The sequence below is a fragment of the Canis lupus genome, chromosome 28, assembly GCF_011100685.1.
Source record: "Canis lupus familiaris isolate Mischka breed German Shepherd chromosome 28, alternate assembly UU_Cfam_GSD_1.0, whole genome shotgun sequence".
NCBI classification, from domain to species: domain Eukaryota; kingdom Metazoa; phylum Chordata; class Mammalia; order Carnivora; family Canidae; genus Canis; species Canis lupus.
This window is the reverse complement of record NC_049249.1, coordinates 2,781,519-2,796,152: the sequence shown is the minus strand read 5'-3', so window position 1 is coordinate 2,796,152 and position 14,634 is coordinate 2,781,519.

Here is a 14,634-nt window from a genome sequence, read left to right as displayed (position 1 = left end):
TGCATGTTTGCTTAAAGTCTGAGAAGAAGTCACCAATCCTCAGTCTAACTGCTGCTTGCTCATTGTTCCAAAACACATTCAGATATTTTTACCAAACCAGAGATCTCAGCGTCCCCATTTTATTGAGTCTGGTATCCAGACTGCTGATGCAAGCAGTCTCCTGTCAAAAAGCATTGTGCAGGGGACAAAGCACAGTATGTTCAGCATAAGACCCTTTCCCAAGTTCCCATGGGGAAGCTCTGGGAATCCAGGGAGCTGCCCCAATGAACATGTTCATGAGGTGTTACATGGATAAATCAGCATAAACCACAGCTATTTCAGCGGCGATCAATACTGACTATGCAGACAGCTGGAAGGAAGAGATCCACCGGCTGTAATTTATTTTCTGCTGTATCTCCCTTGGTAAAGTCTAAAAACAAAACATGGGCTATTTTCACCATAAGGAGGAACAGCAAACACATGAGAGCATTTTCTTTTTCATCGCTCAATTCCAGTGGCAGTTGGTTTAAATCATACTTTTCCTTTGATTAATGTTATTTTCCATTTGGAAATATTGGCTTAACTTTGTTCTTTTGATTAAATAGAAGACATGAGATTTGAACAATTCCTAAAGTAGCTTTGAAATTATTTTATTAATAGGTCGCACAATGTAAAACCAAGAAACTTACTGTTAAGAAAAGAAACCTTGTGTTTTACCTGAATTATAAGTGGAAAAACAATTAGTGACTTAAAGATTGTCTTTGTCTAGACATTAGCCAGTGTTCTCTGGCTTATCTACACTTTTAAGTTTTTTGAAATGAGACATGTAAAATGAATGCTAGTCAGATATTATGCATTCTAACTCTGGAGTGTTTGTGAATTGGTGCAAAATGGAAACTTCACATGTTTACTTTTGCAATCTGAAAATAGTCAATATATGACTGCTTAAAGCTAGTTTGGTTAGGAATGGTTAGGTAGGTGCTAGAGTTCAGAAATTCCTGCAAGATTCCTTCTTGAATTACTTCACAGTCCCTAATTTGTACCCTGAAGCCAGATGATTTCAAGCTGGCCAGGGTGGTGAATCCATCCTACCATAACGAACAGCCAACCATGAAGTGTGGCTCCGTATGATTACCTACCCCTGGACCTCAATTTCTCATGCCACTTTGAGATTTTCTGCAAGTCTGATTTTATGATGTTAGATATATTCCAGATTTTTGGTTTTGAGGTAAACTTCCTTATAGATTTATAGAGAACACTGCCAAGAAACTGGGCTCTAATTAAATGTCATCCTCAGGGGCCAGTCTTGCTTTGGGAAATGTCCACTGAAAGGATGCGCTCGGAGGAATTCAGACATCTTTCCATCTCTGGAGCCTGTCCAACTTGCATACAGGCCCATTTGGCACTGGTCATACTCCAGCTTTCCCACAAGGCCCTGGAAAGGCTCCAGGAGCTCATTTAGGCTCTACCTCTACATAAGGATCTGAGCACCAGAAAGGAATCATGGAGAAAACCAGCCTCAGGCACCAGTCATAGAAAAGAGACCTCAGGGAGATATAAAGGGACAAGTGTGTTTGCCATAGTGGTTTACCCAGTGATCTGGGAAGTCAGACAAAGGCAGAGACCTCTGCTCTGGAGCTCAAGAAGAGAGGAGTCAGACATTAAGCAGGACCTCTCAGGTGCAGGGACCTCTAGCCACCAGTGTCCTACACAAAATTAACATGATTTCCAGAGAAAATGAGAAATATAATATGTATGTCTGTGTTCACACAACACAAAAGGAATTCATCAAGAGAGACGGTATGATTGTTTTTCAAGAGCCATCAAGGTGATAGATGAAAGGAAACCTGAGTTCTAATGACACCAATCTCTGGTAATGACCTTTAGCACATCTTTGATGTGATCTGTACCTCAATTTTCCCGTCTTTACAATGAAGACACTGGATGAAGCAGTCCCCTAGGCCACTTCTAGTTCTTTCATTTATACAGGCATAAGAACAATGCAGAGTCACACTTCCAATTGCCATTCCAATTACAAATCATCAGCAATCAATAGATCATCACAAAGTGAAATGATATTATTGGTACAGATATGAATCCAAAACATATATGCACTTTCTTTTCAAGGAAGGTAAATTGTAGCTCTCAAGCCTTTGCTGTCTATGGGGTACGGGTCTTCTTTCACAGAACATGAGCAGTTGCAAATATAGGCAAAAAAAATGAGGACACAATAAAGATGCAGTTCATAACTTAAAAATATAAAGTTACTACCAAATCAATGGAAAAACTTGAATATCCCCAGAAAATGAGAAGAAGATGTGAACAGGATACTAAAGATGCAAAGGACCAATTAACACATAAACATTTAATCTAAATTGTTTTCATGTAATGTTAATTGATAAAATAGTATATCCTTATGTTGCCAATGAAATTAATCAGTCAAATGCCAGCAGAACTGTAAATGAGTTCTGTTTTCAGTTTTCTGAGAAAATTTAGGCAGCATCAAGCAAGAACTTTAAATGTAGTAAGTCCTTTGATTCAGAAATTTTTTTCTCAAAATATATTCAGGGATAGTAATCAGAAATATGCATAAAATTCATTTAGTAATATTCGTGGAAGCATTGTTTACTATAGTAAAATATTTTTTAAATTTAAATAATTAAATTTATTTTGACATATCCAGATGTCATTAAAACTTTCGCTTTTGAAAAACATTTAATTATATCAGAAATGCTACAAATGTAAAGTGAAAACAGAAGGATCTATATAGCATGATCCCAATTCTGTAACTACAAAAATAAAAACTAATATGTAAAAATAAAAACTAACATTTATTTTGCTTTATTTTACTCTAGTTTCCAAATTCCCAACAATAATATGCGCTATTTTATTATCTTAAAAATAAATGTTATTTTTAAGTGAATCAATGTTGAAAAACCCTTTGGTAATATCTACTCCATTTTAATATCCACCTATCCTGTGAGCAATTCCTCTCCTAGGCATATGTTCAACAAAAATACATACATATGTTCACCAAACTTCATATTCTAAAACATTCATAGGGTGCTATTTATAATACCACAAAACTGGAAAGTGTTCAATGCCCATTACTAATAGAATACATCTATAAATTGTGGTATTTCCACAACGGAGCACATCATAAGCAATGAGAATGAATAATGTACAATTGCACGTGATGATACAGATGAATCTGACAAATATGTTAAAGTAAATGAAAGAAATCAAATAGAAAAGGGAACATGTTTTATGATTCCTTTTATCCAAAGCACAGAAATGGGCCAAGTTAATTAAGTTGATAGTTACCCTTGGGGACATGTTAGGGAGGACAGTGCCAGGGTTTCTGAGGCGCTGTCTTGTTTGGTGTCTCCATCTGGGCATGTGTAATCCATGAAAATCTATTCAGGGGGTGCCTGGGTGGCTCAGTAGGTTAAGCATCTGTCTTTGGCTCAGGTCATGATCCCAGGGTCATGGGATAGAGATCCCTGTTGGGCTCTCTCTTCTATGCGGAGTCTGCTTCTCCTACTGCCTTTCCCCCTTTACTCTCTTTCTCCCTCTGTAATAAATAAATAAATCTTTTTAAAAATCCTCTTAAAAAAAGAATAAAAAAAGAAAATTCATTCAGCTGTACATCCCTGTGCTCTTTTCTGTATATTTATTATACTTCAGTGAAATGTTTAGAAATACATTAAATATTTAGCTACTGTGATGGGGGAAGTGGGAAGGATGGGAGGAAAAATAAAGCAACAGGATGAGACCAAGCATGTCTTTTCTGGATCCCTGAGCCAATAATCCCTGTTTCAAGTGAAGGAGGGAGAGGTTAGGCCTGGGATGGAGGTGGGGATGGGGCGATCCAGGATTATCCTGCAGGTTTGCACAAGAACCTTGGCTAATGGCTACACCGAGCCCTCTCCATGCTTTTCCCCTAGTTCACACCACTCCAGTGACACTCATTTACCTTTGCAGGTCCCTTCATCTGGAAGACTTGTTTTTCGGAATCTTTACTTGGCTCACTCCATTCAAATCCTTGTCCAAGCATCACCTTCTCCAAAGGACCATTCAAGGATCACTTCTTCAAAAAAATTAACCTCACTCCAACCTTACACTCATCCATGAGTCTTACTTTGACCTCAGAAGACTTATTGCTCTGTGTAGTTAGATTGCACACACACTTACAGTAGATAAGATACAAAGATATATGCAGGTGTGGGTATATGTAGAGATATAGAAATGTCTTTGCTCCACTAGAATGTGAGAGTTACAAATACAGAACTTTGTCTTTTTCCATCTCTTTCCCTGATGCCTCGACTAGGTCCCCAAACATCAAAGTGCTCAATAAATACACATGCAAGGAATATGGTTCTCTTTGGCCCCATTTTTCAAAAATGTGGCCACATTGATGAAGGTGCTGATGACTGATCAATGGAAAGTCCCTTTCTTGGTGACTGTTCTCCATATCTTTCTCTTTATGGCAGCCCAACACTGTCCTGAGCAAAGGGTGAGGCCACAGTTGCAGCTTCCCTGGATAATTGGAAACAGACTCAGCAACTGCACACACTGAAGTTAGGAAAGCAGTTGTTTGGAGAATGGCTGAGTCCTAAGTGCCTTTGTATTTTTGTTGAGCAATCCGAGCTGCCGGGCACATTTCATGCGAAGGGTCAGCACCACGCTTTTCAAGAACTCCACTTGAGAAATAGTAGATGAACAAAGGTCAAGACAATTTGAGTCCATATGGACCTCTTTAGCACAGGGAACTGATGTAAAATGTTGTGAAGTGTTCTCAGGGGCTTATGTGTAGTCAGGACTCAAAAATTCCCAGAGTGTTTGGTTCACATGTGATTTCCTCACTTTCATATTGAATTACAGCAGCTCAAGGGGCAGCCTGAGGTCCTTGTTGCAGCTGACCCAGCTCAACTGGTCTGTCCCAGTCTATCCCAACTTATAGGTTGACTTTGTGGTTCAAGGCAGACTTTATAAGCATTCCTTTTTGCAGATGTGGGATCTGAAGTTCCCAAGTGGTAATGTCACTTGCTAGTGTAATCCCTATTTAGGATACTTGTCCCATGTAGCCAGGTACACTCTTTTTGGTCATATCTATTGAGATCAGATGGCTAGTAAGTGGTGCAGTTGAACCTTACATCTTTCCATTTTAAGATAATAATAAAGTTCTAAATATTTTGCATTTATAATTTTTTTCCTTTTCTTAGTTACTCTCTCCTTCTACTTCATAGACAGTTCCTAGGCTTTGTGCATTTATATTTTGAGAGTAATCAATTAAAAGGTGATTAGGATGAGCCCTAATTATATATGACTAGTCTCTATAAAAAAGAAAATTTGGGGATTCCTGGGTGGCACAGTCAGTTGAGCATCCAACTCTTGGTTTCAGCTCAGGCCTTGATCTCAGGGTTGTAAGACTGAGCCTCGTGTTAGGCTCAGTGCTCAGTGTGGGGTCAGCTTAAGAGTCTCTCTCCCTATCCCTCTGCTCCTCCTCCTCCTTCTCTCTCTCTCTCTCTCTCTCTCTCTCTTTCAAATAAATATGTAAATCTTAAAAAAGAAAAAGAAAATTTGAACACAGACAGACACATAAGGAAAACACCATGTAAACATGAACATGGCCATCCTTTTGCCAAGGACAGCAGCCTGAAACAGATTTCCATCCACAGTCTTCAGAAGGAGTCAAGCCCGCCAATGTTTTATTTTCAGAGTCCTGGACTCCGGATCTGAAAGGCAATACATTTCTTTTGTTTAAGCCACTCAATGGTTGGTACCTACTAAACTCATGCACAGTGTGTCAATTTGGGATGACTACCGAAAGTCAGGACCGTGATCCTAGATCCCACCAGATTGGCCAGGTCCCACTTGCCCATCTCATACAGGTCAGCTTGTTTTCCCTGGACAGGCCCTGCTGCTCACCAGCCCCATTTTGCTTTGTCTGAGTCTCCTTACCACAGCACTGCACATCTGTCTTGCTCCTGATGGCCTGTGCCTCATTCCCACTGCCTAATTGACGTGGCCACTTGGGCTCTACCTTGCCTTGGGCCAGTCCTTGGCTTCTGCTGCTCACAGTCCCAGATTTTCCATTGTGGCCTCATCTCTCCCATGCTTCCAAGCAGTGCAGGGAGTCATGCAGGCTGGGGACATGGGAAGAAGCCGCTAAGCTGAGGAATTGGTGGGTACTATCACTTAACACACGCAGCACTTAGTCACTTCCAATCAGAGTTCTTTCCTCATGACCATGTTTTGTTATATACTCACATATAGGTCAGTGGTGTGTGAAAAACGCTTGGCACCTTGCACAAAATAGTATAATGAAGAATATTCAGTTTTTCAGCTTATTCCCTGAGGCCAGATCTTATTCTTGAGAAAAATGATGAATTCTGGATGTTGTTATCTATGGGTTTTAGCCAACTAAATCTGATCTTTTTATTATGTTTAGGAAGCTGGAAGTGAATAAACAAGTACATGTCTGTTCCTACTTAGAGCTGATGGTTGGTGTCTATAAAACAGCCCATTGGCGATCCTTCTTTTATTTTGCAATTCTTGGGAAACAGTGAGGCATTTCTCCATCATTAAATCAAACTGCCTGATTCTACCAGCTGAGTCTACAGGCACAACAGTAGGAACTCTGAAGGGGAACTGCTCTTCTGCTCGAATTCTGTGCTTAATCCAACCACACTGTGCATATCAACAATCCATTAACAGGGAAATGGTCTGTTGGTGAAAAGGATGAACCAAATGGATGCTACTTGTTTAAATAAGTGCAATAGTGGTAGTGTCCATTGTGACTATGTGTGCTTCAGCCAGCACAACCCAACTCAAAGTGAGATATCCATGGACTTTTGGGACAAGAAGGTGCCACTGATACACTCAGTGGCTCACACAGGCAAGCCCAGTTTTCGGGCTCCTGACACCACCTAACTCATCTTTCCCTTCTGGTTCAGCCCTATCCTCACTCTTTTGTTTGGCTGCTGAAGTTCAGCCATGAGACCTCAGGTCGCATTGTCCTTCCCGCTCCACCTCCCCAGAATGGGGCTCCAGCTCAGAGGACAACACCTACCTTCTTTGGCCATGCCTTTCCCTAGATAAGGGTTGATCAATTGGCCACTCCCCATGTTTCCAGGGGCATTCTATTACCCAAAAAAATATATATATATATGATTTGGTCAGTATTTTTTAACAGATTTTGTACATCTTTTGAGGAAGTGTTTCTTATAGTTTGCTCTTCAAATATTACTTTTCCAATGACACAAGTATTATAGGAATATATTTATGTGATACATCTCCACAGCTGAATACAGTCCTCTGGAGATGATTTGTCATGCATATGTGAATCTTCAGCTGTGTTGTCCATTAGGGAGCCATTAGACATATATAGTTTTTTAAACTTAAATGATTTTAAATTAAATAAAATTTGAGATTCAGCTTCTTAGTCACAATTGCCACATTTCACATGCTCAAAGCCACATGTGGCTAGTGGCTACTACGTTACACAACAAAGATTATATAGGACATTTCTATCATAAAAAGTCCTACTGGACAGCACTAATCTAGAAAAATAAATGGCTCTGCGTTTATGTGATATGTGTGCCTGGTTTTGTTTTACATAAATTTACCACACTGCACATATTGTGCTGTAACCTTTTTGTCACTATGTATGTGTCTCACAGATCTTCTAATGCCACTGCATGTTTATCTCCCCTGTCCTTTGAGGGGCTGCTATTTCTGCCCTGGTGGAGTTTAGGTTGTTTTCATTTTTATTTTATTTTTTTAAAGTTTATTTATTTGAGAGAAAGAACACATACAAGTAGGGGAAGGGTCGAGGGAGAGAGAAGCAGAGAAGCAGACTCCCCACTGAGCATGGAGCCCCACAAGGGGCTTGATCTCAAGACCCAGAGATCATGACCTGAGCCAAAACCAAGAGCTGGCTGCTCAACTTACCGAGTCACTTAGGTGCCCCTCATTTTGATTTGATTTTATATTTACTATTACAAATAATGTTCCAATTAACAGCTCCATATGTCTCTGCACCTGCCCCTTCATGAACCTGTGCAATTATTTTTCTAGGAGAATTATCAAGAAGTGGAATTTCCAGATCAAAGCATATGTCCATTTTTAGTTATTACAGTTACCATGACATTGCCCTTTAGAGCAGCTCTATCAATGTAGAATCCCACTAAACCTATCTCCCTGTTATCACCAATTTTATCAACCTGAAAATTTCATCATGCTTATGACTTAAAATAGTATCATTGTCATTTTATTTATTTTTTTTTATTGGTGTTCAATTTACTAACATACAGAATAATCCCCAGTGCCCGTCACCCATTCACTCCCACCCCCCGCCCTCCTCCCCTTCTACCACCCCTAGTTCGTTTCCCAGAGTTAGCAGTCTTTACGTTCTGTCTCCCTTTCTGATATTTCCCACACATTTCTTCTCCCTTCCCTTATTTTCCCTTTCACTATTATTTATATTCCCCAAATGAATGAGAACATATAATGTTTGTCCTTCTCCGACTGACTTACTTCACTCAGCATAATACCCTCCAGTTCCATCCACGTTGAAGCAAATGGTGGGTATTTGTCATTTCTAATAGCTGAGTAATATTCCATTGTATACATAAACCACATCTTCTTTATCCATTCATCTTTCGTTGGACACCGAGGCTCCTTCCCGGGCGGAAAGGGGCTCGCGGGGAGTTGGATCATTGTCATTTTTTTTTTTTTTTTTTTTTTTTTTTTTTTTTTTTTTTTTTTTTTTTTTTTTTATTGGTGTTCAATTTACTAACATACAGAATAACACCCAGTGCCCGTCACCCATTCACTCCCACCCCCCGCCCTCCTCCCCTTCTACCACCCCTAGTTCGTTTCCCAGAGTTAGCAGTCTTTATGTTCTGTCTCCCTTTCTGATATTTCCCACACATTTCTTCTCCCTTCCCTTATTTTCCCTTTCACTATTATTTATATTCCCCAAATGAATGAGAACATATAATGTTTGTCCTTCTCCGACTGACTTACTTCACTCAGCATAATACCCTCCAGTTCCATCCACGTTGAAGCAAATGGTGGGTATTTGTCATTTCTAATAGCTGAGTAATATTCCATTGTATACATAAACCACATCTTCTTTATCCATTCATCTTTCGTTGGACACCGAGGCTCCTTCCACAGTTTGGCTATCGTGGCCATTGCTGCTAGAAACATCGGGGTGCAGGTGTCCCAGCGTTTCATTGCATTTGTATCTTTGGGGTAAATCCCCAACAGTGCAATTGCTGGGTCATAGGGCAGGTATATTTTTAACTGTTTGAGGAACCTCCACACAGTTTTCCACAGTGGCTGCACCAGTTCACATTCCCACCAACAGTGTAAGAGGGTTCCCTTTTCTCCACATCCTCTCCAACATTTGTTGTTTCCTGCCTTGTTAATTTTTCCCATTCTCACTGGTGTGAGGTGGTATCTCATTGTGGTTTTGATTTGTATTTCCCTGATGGCAAGTGATGCAGAGCATTTTCTCATGTGCATGTTGGCCATGTCTATGTCTTCTTCTGTGAGATTTCTGTTCATGTCTTTTGCCCATTTCATGATTGGATTGTTTATTTCTTTGGTGTTGAGTTTAAAAAGTTCTTTATAGATCTTGGAAACTAGCCCTTTATCTGATATGTCATTTGCAAATATCTTCTCCCATTCTGTAGGTTGTCTTTGAGTTTTGTTGACTGTATCCTTTGCTGTGCAAAAGCTTCTTATCTTGATGAAGTCCCAATAGTTCATTTTTGCTTTTGTTTCTTTTGCCTTCGTGGATGTATCTTGCAAGAAGTTACTATGGCCGAGTTCAAAAAGGGTGTTGCCTGTGTTCTTCTCTAGGATTTTGATGGAATCTTGTCTCACATTTAGATCTTTCATCCATTTTGAGTTTATCTTTGTGTATGGTGAAAGAGAGTGGTCTAGTTTCATTCTTCTGCATGTGGATGTCCAATTTTCCCAGCACCATTTATTGAAGAGACTGTCTTTCTTCCAATGGATAGTCTTTCCTCCTTTATCGAATATTAGTTGCCCATAAAGTTCAGGGTCCACTTCTGGATTCTCTATTCTGTTCCACTGATCTATGCGTCTGTTTTTGTGCCAGTACCACACTGTCTTGATGACCACAGCTTTGTAGTACAACCTGAAATCTGGCATTGTGATGCCCCCAGATATGGTTTTCTTTTTTAAAATTCCCCTGGCTATTCGGGGTCTTTTCTGATTCCACACAAATCTTAAAATAATTTGTTCTAACTCTCTGAAGAAAGTCCATGGTATTTTGATAGGGATTGCATTAAACGTGTATATTGCCCTGGGTAACATTGACATTTTCACAATATTAATTCTGCCAATCCATGAGCATGGAATATTTTTCCATCTCTTTGTGTCTTCCTCAATTTCTTTCAGAAGTGTTCTATAGTTTTGAGGGTATAGATCCTTTACATCTTTGGTGAGGTTTATTCCTAGGTATCTTATGCTTTTGGGTGCAATTGTAAATGGGATTGACTCCTTAATTTCTCTTTCTTCAGTCTCATTGTTAGTGTATAGAAATGCCACTGACTTCTGGGCATTGATTTTGTATCCTGCCACGCTACCGAATTGCTGTATGAGTTCTAGCAATCTTGGGGTGGAGACTTTTGGGTTTTCTATGTAGAGTATCATGTCATCGGCGAAGAGGGAGAGTTTGACTTCTTCTTTGCCAATTTGAATGCCTTTAATGTCTTTTTGTTGTCTGATTGCTGAGGCTAGGACTTCCAGTACTATGTTGAATAGCAGTGGTGAGAGTGGACATCCCTGTCTTGTTCCTGATCTTAGGGGAAAGGCTCCCAGTGCTTCCCCATTGAGAATGATATTTGCTGTGGGCTTTTCATAGATGGCTTTTAAGATGTCGAGGAATGTTCCCTCTATCCCTACACTCTGAAGAGTTTTGATCAGGAATGGATGCTGTATTTTGTCAAATGCTTTCTCTGCATCCAATGAGAGGATCATATGGTTCTTGGTTTTTCTCTTGCTGATATGATGAATCACATTGATTGTTTTACGGGTGTTGAACCAGCCTTGTGTCCCAGGGATAAATCCTACTTGGTCATGGTGAATAATTTTCTTAATGTATTGTTGGATCCTATTGGCCAGTATCTTGTTGAGAATTTTTGCATCCATGTTCATCAGGGATATTGGTCTGTAATTCTCCTTTTTGGCGGGGTCTTTGTCTGGCTTTGGAATTAAGGTGATGCTGGCTTCATAGAACGAATTTGGAAGTACTCCATCTCTTTCTATCTTTCCAAACAGCTTTAGGAGAATAGGTATGATTTCTTCTTTAAACGTTTGATAAAATTCTCCTGGGAAGCCATCTGGCCCTGGACTCTTGTGTCTTGGGAGGTTTTTGATGACTGCTTCAATTTCCTCCCTGGTTATTGGCCTGTTCAGGTTTTCTATTTCTTCCTGTTCCAGTTTTGGTAGTTTGTGGCTTTCCAGGAATGCGTCCATTTCTTCTAGATTGCCTAATTTATTGGCGTATAGCTGTTCATAATATGTTTTTAAAATCGTTTGTATTTCCTTGGTGTTGGTAGTGATCTCTCCTTTCTCATTCATGATTTTATTAATTTGAGTCTTCTCTCTCTTCTTTTTAATAAGGCTGGCTAATGGTTTATCTATCTTATTAATTCTTTCAAAGAACCAACTCCTGGTTCTGTTGATCTGTTCCACAGTTCTTCTGGTCTCGATTTCGTTGAGTTCTGCTCGAATCTTTATTAGCTCCCTTCTTCTCTTGGGTGTAGGATCTATTTGCTGTTTTTTCTCTAGCTCCTTTATGTGTAAGGTTAGCTTTTGTATTTGAGTTCTTTCCAGTTTTTGAATGGATGCTTGTATTGCGATGTATTTCCCCCTTAGGACTGCTTTTGCTGCATCCCAAAGATTTTGAACGGTTGTATCTTCATTCTCATTAGTTTCCATGAATCTTTTTAATTCTTCCTTAATTTCCTGGTTGACCCTTTTATCTTTTAGCAGGATGGTCCTTAACCTCCATGTGTTTGAGGTCCTTCCAAACTTCTTGTTGTGATTTAGTTCTAATTTCAAGGCATTATGGTCCGAGAATATGCAGGGGACAATCCCAATCTTTTGGTATCGGTTCAGACCCGATTTGTGACCCAGTATGTGGTCTATTCTGGAGAAAGTTCCATGTGCGCTTGAGAAGAATGTGTATTCAGTTGAGTTTGGATGTAAAGTTCTGTAGATATCTGTGAAATCCATCTGGTCCAGTGTATCATTTAAAGCTCTCGTTTCTTTGGAGATGTTTTGCTTAGAAGACCTATCAAGTATAGAAAGAGCTAGATTGAAGTCACCAAGTATAAGTGTATTATTATCTAAGTATTTCTTCACTTTGGTTAATAATTGATTTATATATTTGGCAGCTCCCACATTCGGAGCATATATATTGAGGATTGTTAAGTCCTCTTGTTGAATAGATCCTTTAAGTATGATATAGTGTCCCTCTTCATCTCTCACTACAGTCTTTGGGGTAAATTTTAGTTTATCTGATATAAGGATGGCTACCCCTGCTTTCTTTTGAGGACCATTCGAATGGTAAATGGTTCTCCAACCTTTTATTTTCAGGCTGTAGGTGTCCTTCTGTCTAAAATGAGTCTCTTGTAGACAGCAAATAGATGGGTCCTGCTTTTTTATCCAGTCTGAAACCCTGCGCCTTTTGATGGGGTCATTAAGCCCGTTCACATTCAGAGTTACTATTGAGAGATATGAGTTTAGTGTCATCATGATATCTATTCAGTCTTTGTTTTTGTGGACTGTTCCACTGAACTTCTTCTTAAAGGGGAATTTTAAGAGGCCCCCTTAAAATTTCTTGCAGAGCTGGTTTGGAGGTCACATATTCTTTTAGTTGCTGCCTGTCTTGGAAGCTCTTTATCTCTCCTTCCATTTTGAATGAGAGCCTTGCTGGATAAAGTATTCTTGGTTGCATGTTCTTTTCATTTAGGACCCTGAATATATCCTGCCAGCCCTTTCTGGCCTGCCAGGTCTCTGTGGAGAGGTCTGCTGTTACCCTAATACTCCTCCCCATAAAAGTCAGGGATTTCTTGTCTCTTGCTGCTTTAAGGATCTTCTCCTTATCTTTGGAATTTGCAAGCTTCACAATTAAATGTCGAGGTGTTGAACGGTTTTTATTGATTTTAGGGGGGGATCTCTCTATTTCCTGGATCTGAATGCCTGTTTCCTTTCCCAGATTAGGAAAGTTTTCAGCTAGAATTTGTTCAAATACATATTCTGGCCCTCTGTCCCTTTCGGCGCCCTCGGGAACCCCAATTAAACGTAGGTTTTTCTTCCTCAGGCTGTCGTTTATTTCCCTTAATCTATCTTCATGGTCTTTTAATTGTTTGTCTCTTTTTTCCTCAGTTTCCCTCTTTGCTGTCAACTTGTCTTCTAGGTCACTCACTCGTTCTTCCACCTCGTTAACCCTCGTCGTTAGGACTTCTAGTTTGGATTGCATCTCATTCAATTGGTTTTTAATTTCTGCCTGATTAGCTCTAAATTCTGCAGTCATGAAGTCTCTTGAGTCCTTTATACTTTTTTCTAGAGCCACCAGTAGCTGTATAATAGTGCTTCTGAATTGGCTTTCTGACATTGAATTGTAATCCAGATTTTGTAACTCTGTGGGAGAGAGGACTGTTTCTGATTCTTTCTTTTGAGGTGAGGTTTTCCTTCTAGTCATTTTGCTCAGTGCAGAGTGGCCAAAAGCAAGTTGTATTGGGAAAAAGAGAAAAAGAGAGGAGAGAAAGAAGGAAAGAAAAGAGAAAGAGAAAAAAAAAGGGAAGAAAAAGAAAAAAAAACGAAAAAAAAAAAAAAAAAAAAGAAGAAAAAGAGAAAGAAAAAGAAAGGAGAAAAAAAGGGGGTGGGGGAAGGAAACAAATCAAAAGCAAAACAAAACAAAAACAAAAACAAAAACAAAAACAAAAACAAACAAACAAAAAAAGAACCACCGGGGAGTATCTTCTGATTCTGTGTTCTTTAAGTCCCTTGGCTTCTCCTGGAAGTTGTCCGTCTAGCTGGTGTTCTGGGGGAGGGGCCTGCTGTGCTGATTTTCAGGTGTTAGCAGTTGGGGGAGCTGCTGTGCCCCTGCCTGGTGCAGGGCTCGGTGGGGGTTGTTTGCCCCGTGAGGCCGCAGGAGGAACAGCCCCAGTGGCGGGGCAGCTCTGGAAACCTGGATTCAGCTCCGGCAGGAACTCCGTCTGCAGGGCCTGGAGGCTCCCGGGCGGGGCCGCTGATCTGCTCAGCTGGGGCAGGAGCGTCCTCGCTGTCCTGGGCCCTCCCGGCCTCTGCCTGTCCCGGGGGAGGCCGGATCCTGGGCTGTGTCCCGGCGCCCTGTGCTCCGGAGCCTGCGCTGGTGGATTCGCGCTCCCGGGCCGCGCAACCCCCTCCGCGGAGCTGCCGCCCGAGCCCCTCCGAGCTGCTCCTGGAACCGCGCAGCCCCCTCCGCACGGAGCCTCTTCTTCTGCCCGAGCCCCTCCGAGCTGCTCCCGGGGCCGCGCAGCCCCCTCCGCGGAGCCGCCGCCCGAGCCCCTTCAGCTGCTCCGGGTCCCGCCGGGTCCCGCCGTGCGCGCTGCAGCCCTTAGG